The sequence below is a fragment of the Natator depressus genome, chromosome 12, assembly GCF_965152275.1.
Source record: "Natator depressus isolate rNatDep1 chromosome 12, rNatDep2.hap1, whole genome shotgun sequence".
NCBI classification, from domain to species: Eukaryota; Metazoa; Chordata; order Testudines; family Cheloniidae; genus Natator; species Natator depressus.
Window position 1 is genome coordinate 31,983,699 of NC_134245.1, and position 26,184 is coordinate 32,009,882.

Here is a 26,184-nt window from a genome sequence, read left to right on the forward strand (position 1 = left end):
GGTGGTTTTTATGTAGAAAAACATTGAAATCCTATGGCTACTTTAGGTAATGAAATGTGAGTGTTCTCTGTATTAGGACCACCCTAGGGGCCAGCAAACATCAGTTATTTAGTCAAAGGCTTTTTCAACTCAAAGTTTAAAAAAATTTACTGAAAATCTTGGGGATACTTTGACATAAGCATTTAAATCATTGGATTGCCTATTGGTGCAGTTTTCACTTTGTTTATAGCATTTTAGTACAAACTTTGTATACATCAGTCCCGGAATTAAGATGATCAGTGCAGCACATTCTGCCAGAGGGGGGCACATCCAGGTGCTCCTAGAGCACTAAGTACTCTGGTTATTCTCAGCTGATGCATTGCCCTCCAGGGGCCACAGTCGGATGGTGCACTGTAAAGTAGCCCAGGTCAGAGGCTAATGTAGAATCAGCCCTGGGATTTGGAGGCTGCATCCGGCTCTTTTGTGATCATCACAGGCAGCTGAAAATCAAGCCATAAACTCAATTAATTTCACCCAATTCATCCAAGTTTGAGCTAAGATCCAGTTCACAGGGACAGAGCATGCACCAAAATCCCCAGCTCTCTTCATGTCCCCATGCTCTAACATGGGTCTTACACTGAGCAAGCTTCTCAACTATATGCCGTTCAAGGCTGGCACCGACAATTCAGAACCCATTTGGTATGGCAATGATTTGAATGGTGGAGCAGCCAACTATTCCAGGCTTTACGATGAGTGTAAAACTTGAAAAGAGCCCAGTTATATATTGAAAGGAAATTGAGCCACAGTATATCCTTGTAAAGCACAGTCAGAACAGCACAGAACACTCTCCAAATAATATGCTATTAAGTGTAGTAAATCCAAACAGTACCCTAGACACTTGTTTGGAGGTTCAGAATGCATATTATGGATATACTATTAATGCTTGTTTTTAGCATGAAATCTATCCAACCACAAACATTCAATGCTATTGATATTAACTATTTCTTGAAAGAACTGATACACTACTGCAGTTTATTTGCATGGCAGGGAATGAAACTTCATGTTTCACCTTCTTCACGCCTTTCTTTGATTAGATTGCCTCAGTTTAATTACCAAATTCTGTTAAAAGACTTCAGCACAGATGTAATTTCACACAGGTGTTACCTGGTATAATGAGGCCAGATGTTTCCCATGAAATAGGCCTGGCTCATTTGAAATGTGTGTGCTGCAATAGATTGATTTGTACATCCATTAGTTCAAACTGAAAAAATATGGTGAGGAATTACGAACAAGGTGATATTTCGAATAGAGGAACCAGTAATAATGCCTATTTTCTCTCTTCTCTTTGTCCTTGGTTTCTTTCTCTGTATTTAAGCTTTACTTTTAACAACAGTTAAAGATCTCTCACTGCAGTGTGTATTTCAATTAGTTCAGCTGGTTGGCCAAAAGTACAAAGATCATGAGTGTCTGATGCAAACATGCACAGATCATGCATGGGACAGGCAAGGGTGTACTTGCCTGGGCATTAAACTGACAGCTGCCTGTCTTGCATCATCATCATCCATGTATCATCTTGCACTGTTACGACAATGGAGTTGGCCAGTTTCATAGTATTTTAGGATGGGGAGGAGAACGTCAGGTTTCCACCCACAGAAACTCTTCTCTGTTTGCAAAACATTGAGCAAAGAATAAAAAGTGCCTTTACTTGATCATAAATCCACCAACCCGTGAATTTTCACTGCTAGTAAATATTTCATAACACAGCTCTCAAGAAAGTTGATATCACGGCACAAAAAAATGGGAGTGTTCAAACTGCAGGGAGAAGTGACTATCTGCATGGATTGCTGTGAGAAGCACATGATCAGATAAACCACACAGTGGCTCATGGCATTTAGTGCTGCAAGACTAATTTTGTTACTCTAATAAAATGCATAGAAGTAAACAACATTAAGCGACTTCTACTGTTATGCAATACAAGAGAAGCCAAATATTCCCGAGAGGATTAATGGAGATGAACTATTTACAGCCTGTCCCTCAAAAATTGTTTTAGCAACTTTGCCTTCTCATCCTCGCATCCCACATATTATAAGCATTGCTGTTGCCCCCAATCCAGAAGTAAAGCAGGAGTAACTCAACTAAAGTTACACTGGTGTGAAATCAGCATAGGAGAGAGGAGAATCAGAATTTGTTTGAAAATCTGTCCCTCATTTACCCCCAAAACTTTCAGTTGCTCTCACACTGTGAGTGCTTCATGGGACGAGGGGACCAATAAATTCCTATCTTCTAGTGATTCAGATGGGAATAACCAACTGTGGGCAAAGTAAAAAAAAGCAAAGAAACAAATCCAAAGGGTAGAACTGGAGAGGATTTTCTCAGTGAGGTATTTCCAGTTTTGAGCTCACACACTCACATTTCATTCCAAAAGGAGGAAACCCAATCCCAGCTGTCAGAGTAAGTGAATCCAATTGGCAGTTCAAATACCAGAGCGAGTCAGAACCTTTTCACATTTCTCCCCATTGTTCTGTCTAGTGTGATGCTGCATAGATGACATAAAACAAACCCTAGGACTCTGAAACTCATGGGACTGCAAAGCTCTGAACACCGAATAGTTGAGCGTTACCAGAAAGTTCACAAACAGCAGCTAATAAGCATTGGCACACAAAGGGGCTTGCCAAGCAGATATTACAGAAGCTCAAAACAACCAAGACTTTTATTCTATGCAATATGGCTTACTGCTTTTTAAAATTAAAAAAAAATCCCACAGGAGATCAAAATAATTGTAAACCACTCTGACCTTCCCATCTTGCAAATACTTATGCTTGTGCTTAACTTTAATCCCCATGGGGAAACTCAGATGCTTAAAGCTAAGTACTTGGATAAGCACTTGCAGGGTGGCTGAGGGGCTAAAATTGTAGAAATAAAAATGTTTTAATTAAAAATATAAACTTATCAGCCAAACATATTTCTTTAAAATTAGTTGTTTGAATGGTTTGTTTTGTTTTGTTAGGGGGGAGCTTAAAGGTACATGTCAAACAAAGTATTTGTAAAATAACTAACACCAACCGCTCTACTGTCTGCCCTCATTATTTCAATTCAGGGACTGGCAGAACAAGACTTAATATTACAATAAAGCAAAACTGGTGTCAGCAAAAAAAAAAAGTTTCGATGACACACTGATATGGAACACTGTGATACATGGATAAAAACTATGTGAAAACCAGAAACACATAAGACTGCAATTTAATCTTTTTATTTGAAATATAAATATTATTACTATCAAGCTTGACAGTATAGAAAATGTGTGCCCTGCAGCCTTCTGACAAAACAAAATTTATATTTAAAACTTCCTGAAATAATGCCTTTCATATGTGGGGTTTTGTCACATTGCAGTGGCTCTGAGCCTACCTTATGGTCCTGCACCTTTAATTATTTTATGCCTAGAAGACACATTTTAAATAGAAGAGGCGGGTTACAAGAGTTTTGACAGCTGGGGATGATTAAAATACTGACAACATGCACTATATAAAATTCCCTGAGGTTTTAGTAGGGTACTCATAGGGAAGTTAGAGATTAGAATTAAAAAAGGTATTTTTACCCACCAGCACGAAATGTTCAGGACATTTTCCCCCTCCTCTTCCATGTAAACTTTTTTTAAAAATATCTCAAGGCCACATACTTGAAAATTGGTCAACAAATTTGATTTACTAATCTGTTCCCATTTAACAAATATGCAGCCAGGTTTCATGGCCAGCTGTTCTATATCATTTTGTGAACGGAGGGAGGGGAGACCTGGATTTCAAACACAGTTAATGTTGGGTTTTTTTTTTCCTTACAAGGGTGTTACTGATTGGTGCTGATTTTCTTGCTGCTTGGACGGATGTGCTTGTGTTTCCCTTTGTGCAAAATATTGTTGTTGCTACTACAGTGGAGAAAATGTGGCCCTTGGGTCATGATCCATCAAGGTTTGTAACCATATTCCTAACTTTAAGTATCTCAATAGCCCACGCTGACTTCATATGCTTAAAATTAGGCACATGTTTAAGTAATTTGCTGAACTGACGCCCTACTAAATCAGATGTATTAAGCTCGTCCTGAACATTCAGCCAATAATATAAAGGGAAGCGATGGGTTATGATGGTCATGGCTGAAGCTCAGTGGTTGTATTCATAGGTGTTCACGTGAAGCTTTTGATCCAAATAATTTCTATTTTCATCTGTCTGTCAACATTGTGTAATCAGCAGTGCCTGCTCACCTGTATAGCAAAATCGTAAAAGCAAATCCCCAAAACAACCAAAGCCACGAAGAACTGCAGAGGCCATCCACTGGCTCAGGCGAACGTGAAACTCACCACAAGTTATTGTTCAATATCTTCATCATTCATTGATTTCAATTGCCTAGGACTGTGCTAGGCACTTCACAGCAGCATGTGAAGCCACAAGATGAAATCCTGATGCCACTCAAGTCAATGGCAAAACTCCCATTGATTTCACTGAGGCCAGGATTTCACCACCAGTTCTTGCCCCCAAAAGGTGACAATCTACCATTCTACTTGATACAACAAGCGATGCTCATGGGAGAGTGAGAATAATGTGATCAAGCAGTTATTCAGTAAGGCAGATAGACAGATGGAAGGTGAATTTTCTTAAGCTTTTTTTTCCTAATTTTCTAAGGCAGAGATGAGGCTGTAGTAAGGATAAGAATGAGGCAAGTGAAGGACACACTCACATATAGGGTGCAGCATGGATGACAACCCAGTGATAATTGCAGGTAAAAGCAACAAAAGCAGTGTCAAGGCTTGTATCATTGGTGGAGCAGAGGGAAGGACAGAAATGGAAGTAGACCTGGTCAGAGAGGGGGGACATGAGTTGTGCAGTACATATCATTGTAGATTCAACCAAAACTTCACAAGTTTTGCTAGATACATGTGAGAAGTCAGTCTACTGAAGTCAATGGATTCACACCCTTTTACACCAACAGAGGATCTGGGCAAAAATGTAAAATCCCTTTGCTAGGCTGCTTCTCCATGATGAAGAACGCAACATTTACATGAATGAAATAATATTCCCCTTTGAAAAGATACATTTAATAGGATACAGACACAGTCATTCCACTAGGATTCAATACCACCTTCAGTACTTACCTCCATTTCTGTATACTAAGGCCGACAGTGAGATATTATTGATGCCACTGCAAGATACATGTTTTCCCATTAGGTCGAGTGAATCCTAAATGTCCTAAAAATCCCTTTTTCCCTTAAGGAGTAGTGGAGAATAAGTCTTTGCTTGTAGTACACTATGAGAGCTGTTTGGTCTTCTCCCAAAGATCATGTCAAATATTAAGGGTATGTCCACACTGCAGTGTACATTCAGGGTTAGTAGAACTCAAGTTAGCTTGAGCATCTACACTCATTAGGTTAGGAATTGTTGAACCCTGGGTCCCAACCTAGGGCTCCAGGTCTACACTATATTATGTAGGCCTGAGTCCAGACACCCATAACCCAGTCTTCTTAGTGCTCTCCCAAAATGTGGCCACTCTAGCCCTTTGTTCATGGTGCAGTGTGGGAAAATTTGACTGTCCAGAGGACAAAGAAAGTCAGCCCAAGTGCTTGTGGGATATTTTTGGCAGACTTGCAGAGCATGAGTCCAGAGGAGCTGCATCTACACTGAAAAGCAATAAGGCTTGAACACTGGGTCCCTGTTTGGCTAGGGCTTGGATCCTCCACCCCTGTGGAGTACTGGGACCCTGGATCTGAGCCCTTGGAAGGGGTGCCAGAATGTGGGGGAGGAGAGGAGGACATGATGCTTGCACTTTTTGAAAGTGGATGGACCTGGCCCATCCACTTTTTGCCACAGGCCCCACACCTGCCTCCTCCCCCTGGTTGGAGCTGGGTCAGGGTAAGAAGGGCACAAGCAGCTGTGGGAAGCTGCAGACCCTCCACCCACCTGGGGTGGGGGGCCCAGGGCTCTCTCGGGTCCCCCACCCTGGGCAGGTGGATGGGCCCGGGCACCTGGCCCCACTCCGGCTTGGCGGGGGCCTCAGGGAGAAGAGGAGGGGTGGGGCCACAGAAAGGGGTGTAGGCCTCTGCCCTCCCCCCCCCTTTTGGGAAGGCTCTGCTACCCCTGACCCTGCGTTACCATGATTTATGTGTCAATGGAAGGATGGGTTATACCTGAGCTGGAGTTCCAACCCTGGGCTGACACTGCAGTGTAGACATACCGTAAGTGTCCCATGAGATGTACAATGCATCTGAAATAATGCAATTCATTCTAAGATAATTGTAGTGACTGTATAGTGGATTTAATAATATTGATATTAATAATGGGTAAAGGACAAGAAAGGCCTTTTTAAAAAAAGTGCAATGCACGTTATTGAAGAAGGAGTAAAATTACACAAACAGAAGCCAAGAATAGTTGAAGTATTTGATTCGAGAAATACAAGGACATAATGACAATTTATCAAGTGTTCCTATTTTATTTGGCTAGGATACAAATTACTTGTTTTATTCAGTGTTTGTAAATACAAAGTTCGATACATTTTTCTATGGAGGAACAAAGATTCCCCCATCCCCCTCTGAAAATATGCAAATTTACCAATTTCATACTTGGGAACAACACAAAACATAACACAGTAGAAGCACTTGATAAAAATATTATTTTAACTCCAAAGAAAACTAAAGTAAATATATTTGAAAGATTGTTTCCGTAAACGGGTGTCTCATTCCATGAGTCTCTAAGATTTCAAATGACAACAAGTAGGCAAAGTGGAATATATCCTGTTTCTTGTTAAGGAGAAAAAATTGGTTGGGAAGACGACTTATCTTAAAAGGGCAAAATATGAGCTCAGACCAGGTTATTACAGAAGTGAATGTAATTTCAAAGGATAAAATGAGCCATTTGCCGATTCCTTTTTTGGAAAATGTGCTCTGGAAAGTGGCTAACTTGCTGCCTGTGATCATTTAGGCTTGAAGAAGTGTTTTGACCCCAATGCAGTAAGTGCCTGGTTTCATGGTTCACTTGTTAATACTCTTTTCACTGGACCACTGGAATTCTGGATAGAAGCAGGAGTGTGCGAAAGACTAGCACCTTTCTAACAGGTGAATTTATCCAACTGAGGTTTCATCCTGGGGAAACCTCTCCGATCGATGTACTGTGTACTTTTTTTCAGAACAATAACTACTCAGGGGTGTGCCCTCAGCTGTGCTTGAGGAATTCATGATAGTGTAGATAATATGGAAAGATTCATACACGGTCTAAAGCACTAGACACAATAAATACAGGTCCAAAATAATTTAGAAGACCCTTCATTCACATGAACAACATGTGCTATAGTACTATAGAGTTAGACACTGGGGGTAAAATTCCATAGTGCTGTGCAGGGTTTTAGCTGCCTGACTTGGGTTTGAGTCAATGAAAGTCAAGCAGCTTGAAATGTCATTCAGTTCTTTGAAAATTTCCCGCTATATAGTTTTATGAACTCTTGAACTGCTTAGCACTCAACAGTAAAGTTGTTATGTTTCTATTGTACTATGATAACTTATATATCCAGGAATCCAGGCCAAGATATAGTGATTGCCAGAAAAAAACCCCAGTATTTATCATGTAGCTAAGCCACCATAATTATATCCTATTCTAAGTATAGAGATATACTATGATACTAGGTACAGTAGCTCTGTGTGGCGATTGGAGGCAAATATTGACTACGTCAGCAGCAACCACATCTGGGGTGTGATATAGAGAGGTCCTCTATCTTAAGGAAATCACCATACCCAGGCAAAGAGTCCTGTGGCACCTTATAGACTAACATTGGAGCATAAGCATTCGTGGGTGAATACCTACTTCGTTGGATGCACATGCGTCCGACGAAGTGAGTATTCACCCACGAAAGCTTATGCTCCAATACGTCTGTTAGTCTATAAGGTGCCACAGGACTCTTTGCCGCTTTTACAGATCCAGACTAACACGGCTACCCTTCTGATACTTGACACCATACCCAGGGACAGCTATACCGAGCTACACCTGACCTCATACACCACCCCACTCTCACCATACATAAAATCACAATACTTGTGGTCTTATTTTCAAAAATGCTGAATACCCAGCAGCTCCCATGAAAATCAATCGATGTTCTGTCCATTTGAACATCAGGTCATTGATAAAGAAAATGAAGAGTTATTGCCAGGAATGGGCTGTGTGAAAGACAAATATCCATGTGCTTTAATTATACCATGTACACTGTGTGGGTATGAGCTCAGTCTAGGCAGCAAGCAGGAAAGATCAGAGTACCTCCACCCTATTTCCATCTGTCTGTCAACATTGCATAATTAGCGGTGCCTGCTCACTTGTATGTCATGTTCAGAAGACAAGAGGTATAGACTCTTCATCTAGCAAGCACCTACTGTGGGACTGAACTCCAGGTGGATTTGGGAGTTGTTTTTTACGATATGTTTTAGTCCGGCAGATTTGTATCAGCACCAGAAATTTGGGGGCAAGTCTTTTAAAAAAAATTGCAAATTTAAGCATCAGTGCACCCCACCTTTGGGAAAATGCATTACTGAAACTGATGGAAGGTGATATCTGTTCAAAGAGACATTATATCAGTGTCTCGTCTGCCTGCTTTTTGTTGTTGAACAAGTGCTCACTAAAGGAAAAAAGCCTAATATATAACCTAGTGTCCTTGTTTTCAAACCTTCATTGTTATATATAGGATGTGGCTGAGTATTTTATGGCTGCTGCTGTTTCCTACCCAGAACCTATCCAATACGGATGTTCAGTGCATTGGTCTATTAAATGCTTTGTGTATTAAAATAGGCAAGTTGTCAAAGTCAGCTCTTTTTATTAACCCATTTTCCCAATTATTTTTATATATGTGTACACACACACCCTCCCCTCCACGCAAACCCCTCTGTATTTAGTTGATTTTGGACTTTCACACTGTAGAACTTTTTGTGCACATGCTGACCTGTTCAGATTTTTCTCTCATCTTTTTTTGTATAGGTAGTTACATCTTAATATTTGTGTGTCCAATTACAAAGAAAGATGAGAGAGAGAGAGAGAGAGAGAGATGTGAAATAAAAAAAGTGTGACAAGTAGAATTACAGCACAAAATATTATTCTCTTGCTTGGTATTAATAGGTTTTCCCAAGTGCTTAACAACTGTGCCATAACATAAAATAACCCAGTGGGAGTGGCCTGTTAGTCAATTTATTTTATTTATTCATTATTTCAGTGTATATAATGTATTCATTATCCGATTAATGAAGGGCAACATCCCATCTTTAACACACACCTATGGGAAGAAACATGAAGGGATGTGCATTTAAGCTCCTGCACTTCAGTATTTATGGATGTTTCATACAGAATGAGACACTGCTTACCTTCCCACACAATGGGGATTGGTTCCTGGCATAGTGGTGATTTATTGAGCCAGAGAACACACAGGTCAGACCACACCCTTTTGCAGCTAGAACTGTGCAAACAAATGTAATTACTTTGTGTGAACAGAATAAAGAAAAATTAAGTCAGTCTGTGCCCAGATGACAACTCTGACAGTAGCCTAATTTTTACAGAATGACAACATTGCCCAGAAAGAGAAAGGCTCATAATTTTCTAAAATACCCTAATCCTGTTTACAGACCTCGCTGTCAAATGCTTGGAATCTGTTTGCAAAATTTAAAAAGCAAATCACAAGAAGCCCGTTGAGTAATTTCTAATAGGGCCTGATCCACAGCTTAATGGGAATCTTTCCATTGATTTCACTGGGCTTAGTCCCACATTGGAGGAAAGAATCATCTTTGCATGGACTTTCCACAAACAAAACCAAAGTCTAACTTCATACAGATAGTTAATTGATGCAAATTATTTGCTTAGCTCTAGTACTATACATAGTAACACCAAGGACTTGTACTGGTATTAAAAATCATCCTCTCTACTGCATGATTTGGTGATATATTGAGGCTCCAAACCCACATATGAGAGTTCAGCACTTCTGAACACCACTGTTGAAATATCTATGTAGAGCATAATTTAATTTTTATGTGGTTTCGATTATTATTATTGATAGAGCTTTTTAAGTCAAGCCAGCTGAGGTTTCAGACTCATTGCTTCTCTTTCTTTGGCTGGTGAGCAAGTGGAAATGTGAATAATCAAGTGAGAGTACACTAATATGCTGTGGCCCAGTAGCTCATCCTTACACATGGTCTAGGTATAATTTACAGAACACTGCAACTACAGTACTACTGTCTACTCACATTTCAAAGTCTAATTAAGAAATGAACAGAACAAAATTCTGATCTTAGTAGCTTCAGTGTCCTGCAATATTTTTATTTGACTCTGATATTTTGTCTACTGTGTCCGTAAAATAGCATGTATTTTGTGGACTTATTGCTACACAATTGGGTAAATAGGTTTAGAATATGTAAGTGATCAATGATGCATCTAATGGGTCATTTGAATGCACAATTTCTGCAGCTACCTGTGCAATCACAGTATATGCATGCACAACTGAGGTCCTTAAAACATGAACATCGTGGCATGCAAGTTTGTGAATATGTGGCCTACATGTGGGAGTATGAGAGAGATTTTACGAGCTACAAAGGGCAGTTATTGCCTATTGACTTTCAATGAGACTTGGGTCTCTAACTGTCCTTTGTACCTTTGAACATTTTCACCTCTAATGCACCTTACCCATATGGATTTTCCTTATTCAGACAAAAACGTTATTAGGGAAGAATAAACTCTGAAGTGTAGTTTGGATTTTCAAAATTGGGGCCCTAAATTAAGGCATCCAGTATTTAGCTGCTCATATCAGCTCTCACTCATGAGAGCTGGTGTTGTGGTAGAAACACCGGTCTAACACTCAGAAAGCCTAGGTTCCTTTTCTAACTTGGGAAGACTTCTCTGTGCCTCAGATTTCTCATCCACAAAACAGGACTAACTATAATTACCTACTTCTCAAGGCTTTTGTGAAGCTTATATGAAAAAAATGTGCAAGCAGTTTGCAGGATAGGACTGGAATTCAAAATGATCCTGACAAAATTGGAGAACTGGTCTGAAATCAACACATGAAATTCAATAGTGTCAAGTAGGTCTTCACTTAGGGAGGAAAAAATCAAATGCACGACTACAAAATGGTGAATAAGTAGCTTGGTTGTAGTACAGCTGAAAAGGATCTGGGGGGTTATAGTGGATCACCAACTGAATATGAGTCAGCAATGTGACACAGTTGCAAAAAAAGCTAATATCATTCTAGTGTGTATCAACGAGTGTGTGGTGTGGTATATAAGACACAGGAGGTAATTGTCGCACTGTGTGGCACTGGTGAGGTCTCAGATGTAGTACTATGTCCTGGTCTGGGCACAATACTTAAGGAAAGATGTGAACAAATTGGAGACAGAGGCCAGAGGACAGCAACAATTATGATAAAAGGTTTAGAAACCTGACCTATGTAGAAATGTTAAAAAGGGGGGGGGGGGATTTCGTCTTCAGAAAAGAAGACTGAAGGGAAGACCAGATAACAACCTTCAAGTCTGTTAAAGGCTTTTATAAAGAGGATGGTGAACAACGGTTCTCCATGTCCACTGAAGGTAGTATGACAAGTAATGGGCTTAATCTGCAGCAAGGGAGATTAAGTTGAATATGAAGAAAAACTTTCTAACCATAAGGGTAGTTAAGTTTCGGAGTAGGCTTTCAAGGGAGGTTGTGGAATCCCTGTCGTAAGTTTTTAAGAATAGGTTAGACAAACACCTGTCAGGGATGGTCTAGGTATAACTTCGTCCTGTCTCAGCTCAGAGGGCTAGATGACCTCTTGAAATCTCTTCCAGCCCTATATTTCCATGAAAGTGTTTTAGTTCTTTAGTTAGCTATAGAAAATCAGGGTGGTATTTGAAAATGAGTTTTGGGGAACTTAGGTGCTAGTTTGTGTTCATAATTACAGATATGGAGGGGTCTCCTGAGTTAGCTTTATATTTTTACACATTTCTAAATTTTGTACAAAAATGGGCTACTTATAAGAATAGCTATTTCCTATGTAGCACTTTTCAGCAGAACATTTCAATGCACTTTACAAACATCAGCACCGTCCACCATCACAGGCAACCATGCAGAGTCCACCATCACAGGCGACCACACAGTCCCGGATTTGCAGACGAGCTCCATGGTCCAAACAGGAAGTACTGGATTTCATTGCATGTTGGGGAGATGAATCTGTTATGGCAGAACTACTTTCCAAAAAAAGGGAATGCAAATACATACGCTAACGTCTCCAGGGCCGGAAAGAGGCTACTCCAGGGACACAGAACAGTGTTGTACAAAAATCAAGGAGCTCAGGCAAGCATACCAAAAAGCCAGGGAGGCGAACAGGTGCTCTGGGTCACAGCCCCATACATGCTGCTTCTACCATGAGTTGCATGCAATTATAGGGGGTGACGACACCACTACCTCACCACTGTCCAGGGACACCTGCAAGGGGGGAGTAGCACGGAGCGAGGAGGATGAGTTTTTGGAGGACAAAGAGGAGGAGGAGAATGCACAGGTGGCAAGTGGGGAATCTGTTTTCCCCCCTAGCCAGGAACTATTCTTAATACTGGAGCCAATAGCCTCCCTCTACTCCCAAAGCATGCTCCCGGACCATGACCCTAGTGAAGGCACTTCTGGTGAGTGAAAGCTTGATCGAAGCCACGTGGTGGGGGAAACCCAGCCACGCTGGGCTGTTCGTGTTTAGTTTAAAGGGCTCATCCCTGCTCAGAGCCTCATCGGAGCCCTGCGGTGGGTGCGGGGGTGGGGGGGGGGGGGGAAGAGGGTGTTGTGTGAAGCGATCATCCCAGAGAGCCCGCAAGCTGCCTGCAAGCTGAATTCTGTTGCCTGGCTGCATGGTGATGGCTTACTCACACCAAAGTGGCAGGCACTTCAGTAGAAGAGGCAAAATGAGACCTTGTACAGAAAGAACATGTGGTGTGTACTATGAATTGCCTGTTTCACTGAGAAACAGTGTCCCCTTTGTTCTCTAAAATGTATCTTCTAAAATACTACCCTCCCTTTTTCTCCTCCTGCAGCAGGTGCAAATGTTTCAATGCGGCCCCTATCTACTCCATCCCAGAGGCTGGTCCAGATTAGAAGGCGGAAAAAACTAACTTGGGACGATACGTTTGCCAAGCTCATGCAGTCCTCCTGCACTGATAGGGCCCAGATGAATGCGTGGAGGCAATCAAATGCGGAGTCACATAAAGCGTTACATGAATACAAAGAGAGGAGGGACGTGCGCGATGAGAGCAGGCAGGATGCTATGGTCAAGCTCATGGGGGAGCAAACTGACATGCTCCGCTGTATGGTGGATCTAATGCAGTAAAGGCAGCAAGACTACAGAATGCTGCTTCAGCCCCTGAATAACTGCCCTCCCTCCTCCCCAAGTTCCATAGCCTCCTCACCCAGACGCCCAACCCCACGGGGGGGGTAAGGGGGAGGAGGCTACGGGGACCCACACAGTCAACCCCAGAGGAATTCACAAGCAGCAGAAAGCTGGCATATTCTAAATTTTGATTTGGTTTCTGGACTTGTCCTTCCCCCTCCCCATCTAGCTTCTGATTTCACTCAATGTTTTGTGCAACAAATAATAAAGAACAGTTTTTAAACAATTGTGACTTTATATCCTTTTATATATATAGGGGGCGGGTAACTTTAAGAGAAACAAACACAACTCTCACACCGTACCCTGGCCAGTCCTGAAACTGGCTTTCAAAGTTTCTCTGATGTGTAGTGGCGCCCTTCTGTGCTCTTCTAATCGCCCTGTTGTCTGGCTGTGCGAAACTGGCCACCAGGCGAGTTGCCTCAACCTCCCACCCCACCATAAACTTCTCCTGCTTGCTCTCACAGATATTGTGGAGCACACAACAAGCAGCAATTACAATTGGAATATTGGTTGTGCTGAGATCTAACCGAGTCAGTAAACTGCGCCAGCGCTCTTTCAAATGCTCAAATGCACATTCTACCACCGTTCTGCACTTGTTCAGCCTATCGTTGAACTCCTTACTACTTTCCAGGGTGCGTGTGTATGGCTTCATGAGCCATGGCATTAATAGGTAGGCTGGGTCCCCAAGGATAACTATAGGCATTTCAACATCCCCAAGAGTAATTTTCTGGTCTGGGAAGTAAGTTCCTTCCTGCAGCTGCTCAAACAGACCAGAGTTCCTGAAGATGCGAGCATCATGCACCTTTCCTGGCCATCCCATGTTGATGTCAGTGAAACGTCCCTTGTGATCCACCAGTGCTTGCAGCACCATGGAAAAGTACCCCTTGCAGTTTATGTACTGGCCGCCCCGGTGTTCCGGAGCCAAGATAGGGATACACGTTCCATCTATCGCCCCGCCGCAGTTAGGGAACCCCAGCACATTAAAGCCATCCACAATGGTCTTCACATTTCCCAAAGTCACTACCCTTGATAGCAGCTTGTCAATGATTGCGTTGACTACTTGCAGCACAGCAGCCCCCACAGTAGATTTCCCCACTCCAAACTGATTCCTGACTGACCGGTAGCTGTCTGGCATTGCAAGCTTCCACAGGGCTATGGCCACTCGCTCTCAACTGCGAGGGCTGCTCTTATTTTGGTGTCTTTGCACTTCAGGGCAGGGGACAGCAAGTCATAAAGTTCCATGAAAATGGCCCTACGCATACGAAAGTTTCTCAACCACTGGGAATCATCCCATACCTGCAACACTATGCGGTCCCACCAGTCTGTGCTTGTTTCCCGGGCCCAGAATCGGCATTCCACGGCATGAACCTGGCCCAACAGCACCATGATCTCCCAATCGCCACATGCTGTGCCATCTGTGTCCATGTCCTCATCACTATAGTAATCGCGCTGTTGTTGCTTCCTCGCTCGGTTTTGCAGGTACTGCACGTACTGCTGGATAATGCGCGAGGTATTTACAATGGTCAAAACTGCAGCGGACACCTGATCGGGCTCTATGGCTATGGCGCCTGCACGGGTAATCCTGGAAAAAGGGTGCAAAACGTAGGAGAGCAGAGTGGCAGCGGAAGCTGTGCTGTTTGGTTCACGGTAGCCGAACAAAGGCTGAAAATGGTTGTCTTCTGTGGCTTTCACGGAGGTGGGAGCCCAGGACAGACAACATAGAGAAGCTCAGAAGCGTGACAATAGCGGGAGAGCAGAGTTGGCGGCGGAAGCTGTGCTGCTCAGTTCCTGATGGCCGAGCAGAGTTGAGTTGGAGAGGTGGATTCATAGTAGCAGGAGAGCAGCGGTGCACCATCTGCTGAAAGCAGTACGGCATCTGCACGCCAAAAAGGCACGAAGCGATTGTCTGCCGTAGCTTTCTGATGACACACACCCAGAAACACCCGCGAGAATGTTTTTGCCCCATCATGCACTGAGAGCTTAACCCAGAATTCGAATGGGCGGCAGAGACTGCGGAAACTGTGGGATAGCTACCCACAGTGCACCGCTCCGACATTCGATGCTAGCTTTGGTACTGCGGACACAATCCGCCGAATTCACGCACTTTAGCGGGGACACAGAAGACCAAATGTATAAAATAGCTTCCGAAAATTTGAATAGAATCATTTCAAAATAATTTCGTACTGTAGACATACCCTAAGAGCTGCGAGGAATACTCGGCCAAATCCCAGTTTACTAGCAAGAAAAGGAAGCAAAAAATCAGTGAAAAACATTCAGACACAACCCATACTTTCAAAATGTGCTGCTTAACAGGGTCCCCTCGGGGCTTCCTTCACCACAGTGTGTATCCTCTCTAAGGTTCCCAGCCTGCCCTGCTTTTAAAGTGATAGCATCCCATCACACCAAATACCATTCTTACTCTCAATTAATTACTAAAATTGTATTATTTGTTAATATTATTGTGACTCACTTGTATAGCATTACACATTAAAAATTTTCCAGACAGAGCTCTTGAAAAGATACACAGCACATCTTTGCAGGCCGCATTTTACTGACTGCGGATCACTCCTAGGGAAGTTTTCATCCTTATCTTCAAAGTGCTACATGGCCTGGGCCCAGGATCTCTAAAAGATCATCCAAAGCTCTAGGACAAAGATTTGTCGACAACTACACTCCTCTGGCACAACGGAATTCTCTGCAATAAGGTAAAACTCATCTGTGCAAGAGACAAAACTTCCTCAGGGGCTGGTCTGAGATTGTGCAATGAATGAACTCAACAAAGAACTGAGGACCATCACAAACCTCTCCACTTTCCTCTCCAAGGGCAAGGTCTATTTCTTTGAAATGCCTTCTCTAACAAACACAGAGCAACAGGTTTATATTTAAAAAAACAACACTACTAAGGAACAAGACACTCCACTGCACTGGGAAGAGGGTGAGAGAAAAAGCAACACATGACAGATGTGTTGTCACATTGCTTAATGCACTAGTGGAAAACGCTCAGATACTATGGTGATGATCCACTACATGTGGATAAGGGGGATCCAGTGGACGTAGCATACTTAGATTTCCAGAAAGCCCTTGACAAGGTCCCTCACCAAAGGCTCTTACGTAAATTAAGTTGTCATGGGATAAGAGGGAAGATCCTTTCATGGATTGAGAACTGGTTAAAAAAAGAGGGAACAAAGGGTAGGAATAAATGGTAAATTTTCAGAATGGAGAGGGGTAACTAGTGGTGTTCCCCAAGGGTCAGTCCTGGGACCAATCCTATTCAACTTATTCATAAAATGATCTGGAGAAAGGGGTAAACAGTGAGGTGGCAAAGTTTGCAGATGCTACTAAACTGCTCAAGATAGTTAAGATCAAAGCAGACTGTGAAGAACTTCAGAAAGATCTCACAAAACTAAGTGATTGGGCAACAAAATGGCAAATGAAATTTCATGTGGATAAATATAAAGTAATGCACATTGGAAAAAATAACCCCAACTATACATACAATATGATGGGGGCTAATTTAGCTACAACTAATCAGGAGAAAGATCTTGGAGTCATCGTGGATAGTTCTCTGAAGACGTTCACGCAGTGTGCAGCGGCAGTCAAAAAAGCAAACGGGATGTTAAGAATCATTAAAAAAGGGATAGAAAATAAGATGGAGAATATCTTATTGCCCTTATATAAATCCATGGTATGCCGACATCTTGAATACTGCGTACAGATGTGGTCCCCTCATCCCAAAAAAGATATGCAGGCATTAGAAAAGGTTCAGAAAACGGCAACTAAAATGATTAGGAGTTTGGAACGGGTCCCATATGAGGAGAGATTAAAGAGGCTAGGACTTTTCAGTTGGAAAAGAGGAGATTAAGGGGGAATATGATAGAGGTATGTAAAATCATGAGTGGTGTGGAGAAAGTGAATAAGGAAAAGTTATTTACTTGTTCCCATAATATAAGAACTAGGGGCCACTAAATGAAATTAATGGTCAGCAGGTTTAAAACAAATAAAAGGAAGTTCTTCTTCACTCAGCTCAGTCAACCTGTGGAACTCCTTGCCTGAGGAGGTTGTGAAGGCTAGGACTATAACAGGGTTTAAAAGAGAACTGGATAAATTCATGGAGGTTAAGTCCATTAATAGCTATTAGCCAGGATGGGTAAGGAATGGTGTCCCTAGCCCCTTTTTGTCAGAGGGTGGAGGTGGATGGCACGAGAGAGATCACTTGATCATTACCTGTTAGGTTCACTCCCTCTGGGGCACCTGGCATTGGCCACTGTCGGTAGACAGGATCCTGGTTTGGATGGCCCAGTATGGCCATTCTTATGTTCTTATGATAAGCGTGGTATAAGAACCTGACTAGATGACGTTTCTTGATTAGTAGGGGCAATATATGTAGATGCCCATGCAGTGTGTGCATACAGATAATGTAAGCAAAACTTTATAAATTGCACTGATATCATGTGTACTCTTTCAAATCCAGATCACCACTTTGAATCCAGCAGAGGTTGGCAGTGATCAGAGTTTGGCAACTTAACATGATTTGGTAGTCTCAGCACCTTTCCTATTGTGTCACCAACCTCCGCCCCCACTCCTTTGGCACTGTTTTTGGAGGCATGAAAGAGAAATACCTTCTCACCCCAGTCAATCCCTTTAGAACGGATATAGGCCAGGCAGGGGGCAGGGTGGTCAGGGGCCTGCAAGACAACCTAGTCCCCATTCCCAGCTCTGCTGCATGACCATGGGCAAATCACTTCACAGCCCTGCTTCCCGTGTCTCATTTAGTTAGACTGTGAGGTCTGTGGGGTAAGGAGAGAGAGAAAGAGAGAGAGAGAGTGTGTGTGTGTAGAGAGACAAGTGCTATAGGGTGCCAATCTGCTGGGACTTAGAGCTTATAATAGTGTGAGCAAACCCATGGGACCACTGATACACTTAAAGTTAAGTGTGTGCCCAGGTGTTTGCAGAACTGGAGCTTATGTTTGTTCTGTGGCAGAGGACAGAATTTCAGATGTGAAGACTACCAATCTGTCGTCTTCATCTAGCACTAAATTCTCTTCATAAAGAGCAGAAAGAAATTACTGTCTGTGCTTAGGAACTGTACACTGCCCCATATGAATATTTTGGGTAGCATGGGAAAGAGAAGCCTTTGTGAAGAGTTGATTTATGAATTTTGTTGCTTGTGCACTAAATACTATATCTGAAATTATATAAAGAGGAAGGATATTTTTAGTAATTGTTGGCTATTAAAGCCTCTGAAAAAAGTAGTTTCTCTAGGTACAACTTATTCTGTTTGTGGTTTTAGACACCATTGCCAATATTTCAATAATATATATGTTATGAACTGCTATAGCTGGCAAGGTGTATCCATGTTGTCAGTTCCAGGGGAGGATTGTGTTGCTGACTCAAAATGAATAGATTCAGAAGTGGAATCCAGCATGGAAAATGAAGGAAGGTCAGGGATAGGGTAATATTTATAGAAGACAGAGCTTTTTAGGATACTACTAGCTTCAGGGACAAAAGCACTCATTTGAGCCTCCTCACTCAGAGAGCCTCTTGGCGTTCAAAAAAAAAAAGGGTGAATCTTTTCATTATAAGCCATTCTACCACAGAACATCTTACCCAAAATAAGTAACATGCAAAAGGGTGTTCCAGCCCAGCTGAGACCCATACTTGCTATAAAACATGACACACTTTTGGCAGTGAGCTCCGCAGCTACAGTACTTGCTCACTTTTACTTGGAACTGGGCGCTATAATCCTAGCTATTAATCATGGGCTTAGGAAACTAAATGTTAGGAATTGGATGAGCTTGACTGGCAAGGGGATATAGAGGATGGATGACTGTGAGATAAGGGAAAGAGGGTGTGGTACTAAATGTGGCACAAAGATATCCAGGATTAAAGAATTCCCATCTGCAATGAAAGCACAAATAAATGGTGAAAACCAAAGCACTGGAGGATAGGTATAGGTTTGGGGAAAGCACAAGTGCTAGTGTGATTAACAGAATGGGAAAACTATTCACAGGGATTGTGAGATCCTCAGAGCATCCCAATTCCAGATGGCAAAGAGTTTACTGATATTGGATAGTGAATTTCAGCTGGCCTGACCAGTTCAGTGTACCCCGATTCACTAAGTCATAAGCTGTGTCTAATAGTTGTTGTACAAGGCATAATTGGAAAACCAACAACAGTGATCGCTAATATTCTTGCAAGGTGGATGTATGGTAAATGCCCAAAAGACTGTACAAAGGTGAAGGAAACATTGAACTAAAATTTATTTGAACCAGAGAAGTCTGGGGAAGTAAACAGGTTTTCTCCAGACAGAGAAAAGGCTGATTCCTCCATATAGGTGCACTCACTGACAATCCTAGTCAAGTGGCCATTCATTGGCATATCAGAGGCTGCAGAGACAGATCAATTTGTATAGTAGAAATCACTGGTGGGGAGGCAACCAGCATGGAATCTTCTTCACCAGACTCCCTCGTACCTTTCCTCACTGGACTATAAAAGTGAGGGACAAAGACACCCAAGTTATCTTTCAACTAAGATGACAAAGGAAACAAGCACTCTGTATTTTGTGGGAGATCCCGGCCAAGGAGGTTTGGTAAGAACCTTACCGTGAACTAAGACTGTAGCTTTGTTAAGTGTTAGTCACTAGAAAGTGTTTTTCACTTTTGTTTGTGACCATTTCTGACTTTATCCTGTGTACCTGAACTCACTTAAAATCTCACTTTTTGATTAAATAAACTTGTTTTACTTCTATTCTAAACCAGCCCAGTGCTGTGTTTGATCTGAAGTAATTATTAACTCCACTTAAAGCACCAGGCTACTGTGCTTTTATCTCTTTAAAGGATCAATGGACCCGATTGCTCCTCTGAATGTTCCAGGAGAGAGCTGGACATTTCAGGGCAGATGGTTTGGGGGAAATTCAGGACTGGGGGTGTGTTGCGGTCACATGGCTAATAGCAACCAAGGCTGGTGGAGACCAAAGTGTGACTGTGGTATAAACAAGCAGGCTGCTGGAGTCAGAATTGCTGAACCAGGGCTGCTTAATACACGCACACTCAGTGCATGCTTGTCTGCTGGCTGGGAGCATCCAGACAGGAAGTTACAGCAACAGAGCACTTTAAGGCACTCAGGATTATAGGACAAGTGGTGACGCAGCCTCTCACTGGTCTGGATTGCACCCCAAAACATGACAGAATGCCTGCCTAGTTCAATGGTATAAATTTAATAGTAACTGCAAGCTATTCTCATTATATTGCATTCAGTGGGTCTAAGTCCGGTCCCCTGTCAGAAGCTGTTGACACCACAAATGTCATCCATCCAGTTGGTAGTCTCATTAGCACAGCCAAAGACTGACTGAACATGAAGGCTGAACTATCTTCTATATGACGGAGCCCTTCTTTCATCCCTAGTAGGGGAAGGGAGGAAAAGACGTGCCATGAAGTGAGAAATCTGGGAAGACTGCATGTGTTTTGTGGATTAAAGAGAGGACTTCAGTCTCCAGGCTTCTCCGTCTGGTAATGTCTATGATGTGAAAATTAAAATAGTCCAAAAATACCGAAGGGGGAATACAGCAAGATATAACATATGTAAGGCAGCAATGGGTTAGAACCCACAGAGCAAGTATTTTTCCCATGCTCTCAAAGAGTAATGCAGTGGGTAACTGATGTAAAATACATGCATATCAATGCTACTTTTGTGTTCTGTGCCCTTCAGAATGCTGGAATTTTTAATGGAACATCAACATTTCAAAGAATGGCAAAGAATCTCATCACCCCACAGATCAGCATGGGAAGGAGATAAAACATACACACAAAATTGTTTCCACAGGGAGCTTCTCCAAAGAATCCCTATTGATATCAGTTTGTTACACACAACACCGTACAAGTTACAGATAGTAAGACAACATCAAAGAGCAACTCTCCTAGGAATTGCTCCATCTCCTATTGATGTCAATGGCAAAACTCTCATTGACTTTTGTGAGAGCAGAATCGGGTCCTGATCTCTGTACCTTTTCTCATACGTCTTTGGGCCTAATTCTGATTAGACACCCATGTAAAATGAGTTGCAGCTTCAATTAAGCCAATGGAGTTACAATGATCTGAGATCAGAATCAGGCCCAATGGGGTGTTCTACCTCTGCCCTTCTCACTTCTGTGCCCACATGCACACTTTGGTTCTCAGAACTGAATTGACTCATGTGTAGACTGACTTTTCCTGTAGTGGAAGAAAGTGATAATTGTTTTTAAGAGGTTCTAAATTTAAAGGAACAGACACCAAGCCTCAGACATATTGGGTAATACAATTACTCTTCTATGCCTCCTGGTCATTACAATATTCTGGAGAAGGCATGGTCTGCTTTTTAAGTCCTGAGACATAATGATCCTGTTATATAAATTTACCAGGTACAAATATATTCTTCTTTTTAACTAACCTAACCTGTTGTTATACCAAGCCATGTTTTAACGATAGTCCATTCACAATTGCACATTCACACACAGCACACATAATTAAAATACAATGTGGCAGCATGGTCTAGAACAATTACTTCTCAGAAATTTCTACACATCTGAATTGTGCATATTTTTAATCAGAGTCTCTCTCCCTCAATGAATCCAATTTGAAATGCGTGACTCCACTCTGTAAACCACCACTCAGGTTGTCTTGCATTACGGTTTAAGTTAAAGAACACAGCCTCTTTATTTTTCACCAGATCAAGCACCTGCTATCCATTTGAATGGTATCTGATAGAAATATTTGTGCAGGAAGGACAAGAATCAATTATTCATGAGAACTAGACAATGAACTGCATAAACATAGTTCATGAACCTGAATACTTTACAACCTGGCTTATCCGCCATACGCTTATAAGGGCACTTGCATCTTTTAAACAACTGACATATTTATGGCACAAAAGACAAACAAATGAGGAAGCAAATGTTTTTTTGTTAAAGAAAACGTGAAATGTTTTGGATTAGATGGAATTTCTTTTCTTTTGCTCTATATAAGTGGTAACATTTAACTATTTTCTTTGATTTAACTAAACATCTCATGAGACTGTCTTTTCCATGAGATTTCCAGCCCAGATTCTACTGAAGGAAGAAATTTGGGTAATTCAGATGATCAAATATATGTAACTTTTGGATGCTTAACGCTGAGTGTATGGGAGTTTGGATTCTTAATCTTTCTTGGCAGCTTATTTGAACAAAACATTTTGAGGTTCTTCCGCCCTTAGTCCCTTTGCATGTGTGTTCTTTTCCTGGCAAGCTCTTCATCTTATGTTTCAAATGCAATTTAATTAAGCACGGCCAGCTTTTCAAAGGTGGTTGGGTTGAGCATATGCCAGCAGGAACCCTGCAGTCTGTTACTTCATTTGAGCCTTGTAGTGCTACTACTGATGACTTCTGATGAAGAAGTGCCTGATGTTCAAGCTGTATGAAAACATAGTCCTGATGTCAGAATGGAATGGTCAGAACAATACAGAAGCTTGGGCCCCAAGAAAATCAAATACTGCTAATATTACATCTATTAATGTCCTGCTGCACTCAGAGCAGAGATGTGAATGCCACTGTCATGTTTAATATATCATTATGCATAGTCTCATTATACTAGGAGAGTGTTTGAAATCCCAATACAAATGTTTAAAATATGTGACAATCAGAAATGTCAGTATCTGTATTTAAAATCCCAGGATTGGCCAGTCCTTGAACTAATACAAGTTGAAATACAATTTGAATTAAAATCAAGCCTCCAATTGACTTTAAAGGCAACCATTAATATTTATTTGTTTTTATGGGGAATGATACCGGCAATTAATTTCTTTCACACCTTCAGTGTGTGGGTTATAAAAACCTGTAATGTAACATGGCATGCCAGATGAACATCATCTGAGACTATTTCTTTTATCTCAAATGACTGACATGTAGTGATCTTAACAGCAAAATTGTGGAATGATAGACGAAGTGAGCGCTACTATGGGAAGATCTGCTGTAGTAACAGTGCACAAGGAACAAACACAAAGATTCTATTCTGTTACATTTTATGCTGGGGAAAAATATTTATTACCCTGGTTTTAGTAGCTGTTGCTTTAAAAAGAATAGGAATGGTATGGGTTCCCTCTTCCGCTGTATCTCTTTTATAAATTATAGCAGTAATTTATAAATAAAACATAAGGACTCAGTTCAATAAGACACATGTCTGGATTTTGGCACTGCAGAGGTCTGCACCAGGCCACCAAAGCCGTATAACATTGATTTTCTTTGGTGTCTTTCACAGCCTCTTGCCAGCTTCTCATTGCAGAGGGCAGACATGCCTTTTATTATATCAGCCCCTTTACCATTAATTACAAGCAAATGCCTTTCTTTAATGATTGTCAGTTGATGACACAGACTGAGACTCCACCCATTTCCTGCTATTGGTGTGCCAGTTTTCTCCACTCTTTCCTTGTTCTCTTTGTGGGCGGAGATTTTGAGGCCACTAAGCTTTCACATCATGGATTGGGTGTGTGTGTGTAGTTCTAGGGGTTGGTTTTACTTGCTGTCCAGAGTAAAATAAGCCTGACATGCATCCCAACCACCTTCTAGTGCAGGAAGTGTGAGGAGAGTCTCCCATTTCATACTCAGAGGTGAAAGTCCCAGGAGCAGTCTCAGTCCTACGACTTTCTTGAGGATGGAAAACTACCCAAACCTCTTGAGTTTGCAAAATTCAGTGGAAATAGTATTCCTAGTAAATCCTATAGTATTTCTTCATTTCCACTTCTGGTCCAGGCTAGTGAAGCATGATCACAGTGGTTAGAGCATAAAGCCAAAAGTCAGGAGTTCTATTCATGGCTCTGATATTGACTCCGATACTGACTTGCTGAATAACCTTGAGCAAATTATTTAAATTAAATTGTTCAAAAGTATTCGTGAATTTTGGGAGCTAAAGTTTTTGGGTGCCCAACTTGAGATACCTAGGCCCTGTTTTCAGAGGTTCTGAGTATCCACCACGGCAAATATAGTCAATGGGAGATGCTGGTGCTCAATATAGCACAGTGAGCAGCCCATATATCGTGATTGTTTATTCTGGACCAAGACTTAAGCAGACCTTGTGCAGCATGAGCTGCGTACCTCATTCAGGGAGCTAGAAAGCCTGGGAGCTACAGAGTCCATTTGTGTCAAGAATCCTAATATAGATCCCCGTTGGGAAGGTACATTTGGCACCTGTGAAAATTAGGTCACAGGAGGCTCAATTTGGACACTCAAGATTATTGGATATACCTCAGTTTATCTGCAAAAAGGAGTGGATTCATATTTCACGAAGGTGTTGTGAGTCTTAATTATTGTCTGCCAAAGTGCCCTGTAATCCTCGGGTGAAAGCTGTTGTAGAACTACAAAATATTATTGTCATTACTTTGCTGAACCTTCACAAAAGATTTAGTTCAGGTTTACTTCTTGCAATGGGCAAATATTTGGCATGGGAGGATGCATTGTTAATTGTTCCAAAAGAATTTGAACCTCACTAATATGCCCATGTATACATGGTCTCTTAAACCACTTTTGTTAATAAATATTTCTCATCAATTTTCAGACTTATGTGTAGGTTTTGCCACTTAAGTGAAGGGCATACGTATTTAGTTGCAAAAAAAAAAAAAGTGTTCCCACCAGTTTTATAATGTATTTTTTTGTTCTGTGACATATCCACTGAAAGATCTAATCATGATTGGCTCATTCAAAAAATGACACTTAAGAATGTAAAACAAGTTGGGTAAGAACCCTGCACTAAGAGTAAAAGTCATAGCTCCACCAAAATCTATTTTGTTTTCAGATATGACAGGTCAATGATAAATGTGCGCAGAGATCGAGGAACGTAATGGAATTTGCATTGAATTGCATGCCTCTTGACTGACAATATCTTAAACCTGACAAGGTGGGTGAGGTAATATCTTTTATTGGACCAACTTCTTAAAGTGGTCAGAAGAAAAACAGGATTCAGACTCCCTTTCTATTGTGTTTTAGTCCACAAAATATTTTCAGTTGGAGTGGCTGCAGGCATTATTTTGAATGTTCATTCATTTTCTCTGCCCAGGTGTATTACCCAATGTTTGTTTTTCCTTGTGCATTGTGGAGTTCAGTTTTTGATGTTCGTACTCCAAAATTAGAATTCTGTACCTCCCAAAATCAACTCAACATTGGGGCTTTTTTGTTCTTAATTTAAGAAACATGTACACAAAGTTTAAATATTAAACTCTAGATTTGAAATCCTGGGTCTCTTATTTATATACATCGAGAAAGAGATTTGGTCTTCTGCAGAGCTTCCAGACAAGTTTGCTCATGCTACCATGCCTGTGACCTTAACCTTGGTGTGAAGTATTCATGTCTAGGGGCAAAAGATAATTCAGACACCATAAGCATTGTGCTAGTTCTTCCCAGAGCCCATACCCCCTGAGCAAAATGCCTGAAACTTAATGCTAAATTGATGCTATTACTCCCCAAATAAAAAACAAAAACAAGAATACTGTTACAGTTTAGTGTTTAAGTTTGAGGGAAATATGTTTGGGGGTGGGGTGAGGGGAGAAGAGAATGAAAAAAATCAAATCAACCATGTCTTAAAATGCATGGTGAATATGTCCCTGGCCTTATGTCCTTTATGGAAATTGTGCTTATTCAACAGATAACTCAGCAATGCAGTCAATACCTGGCAAATTTGATACTTCCAAAGGCACTAAAGAGGAATGTCAACCAACACTGATGAGCAGCTTTGAACCCAAGGCCTTTCAGATGCAGCTTGTCAGGTTAACAGGCTTTTCCTCCTCTGTTAAAAATTGGCTTTTGAT

At 41.5% G+C, this 26,184-nt stretch overlaps 1 long non-coding RNA gene across 2 annotated transcripts in view; it reads left to right on the forward strand.

Moving 5' to 3' along the window:
- LOC141996879 (uncharacterized) overlaps nt 1-13,478 on the forward strand; it is a 43,349-nt gene extending 29,871 nt beyond the window's left edge. For both annotated transcript variants that reach the window (XR_012641639.1, XR_012641640.1), the window contains exons 2-3: nt 3,816-3,941; nt 13,028-13,478. This is a non-coding gene — a long non-coding RNA (uncharacterized LOC141996879). The remainder of the gene's footprint in view (nt 1-3,815; nt 3,942-13,027) is intronic.
- Nucleotides 13,479-26,184: the final 12,706 nt, after the last annotated feature.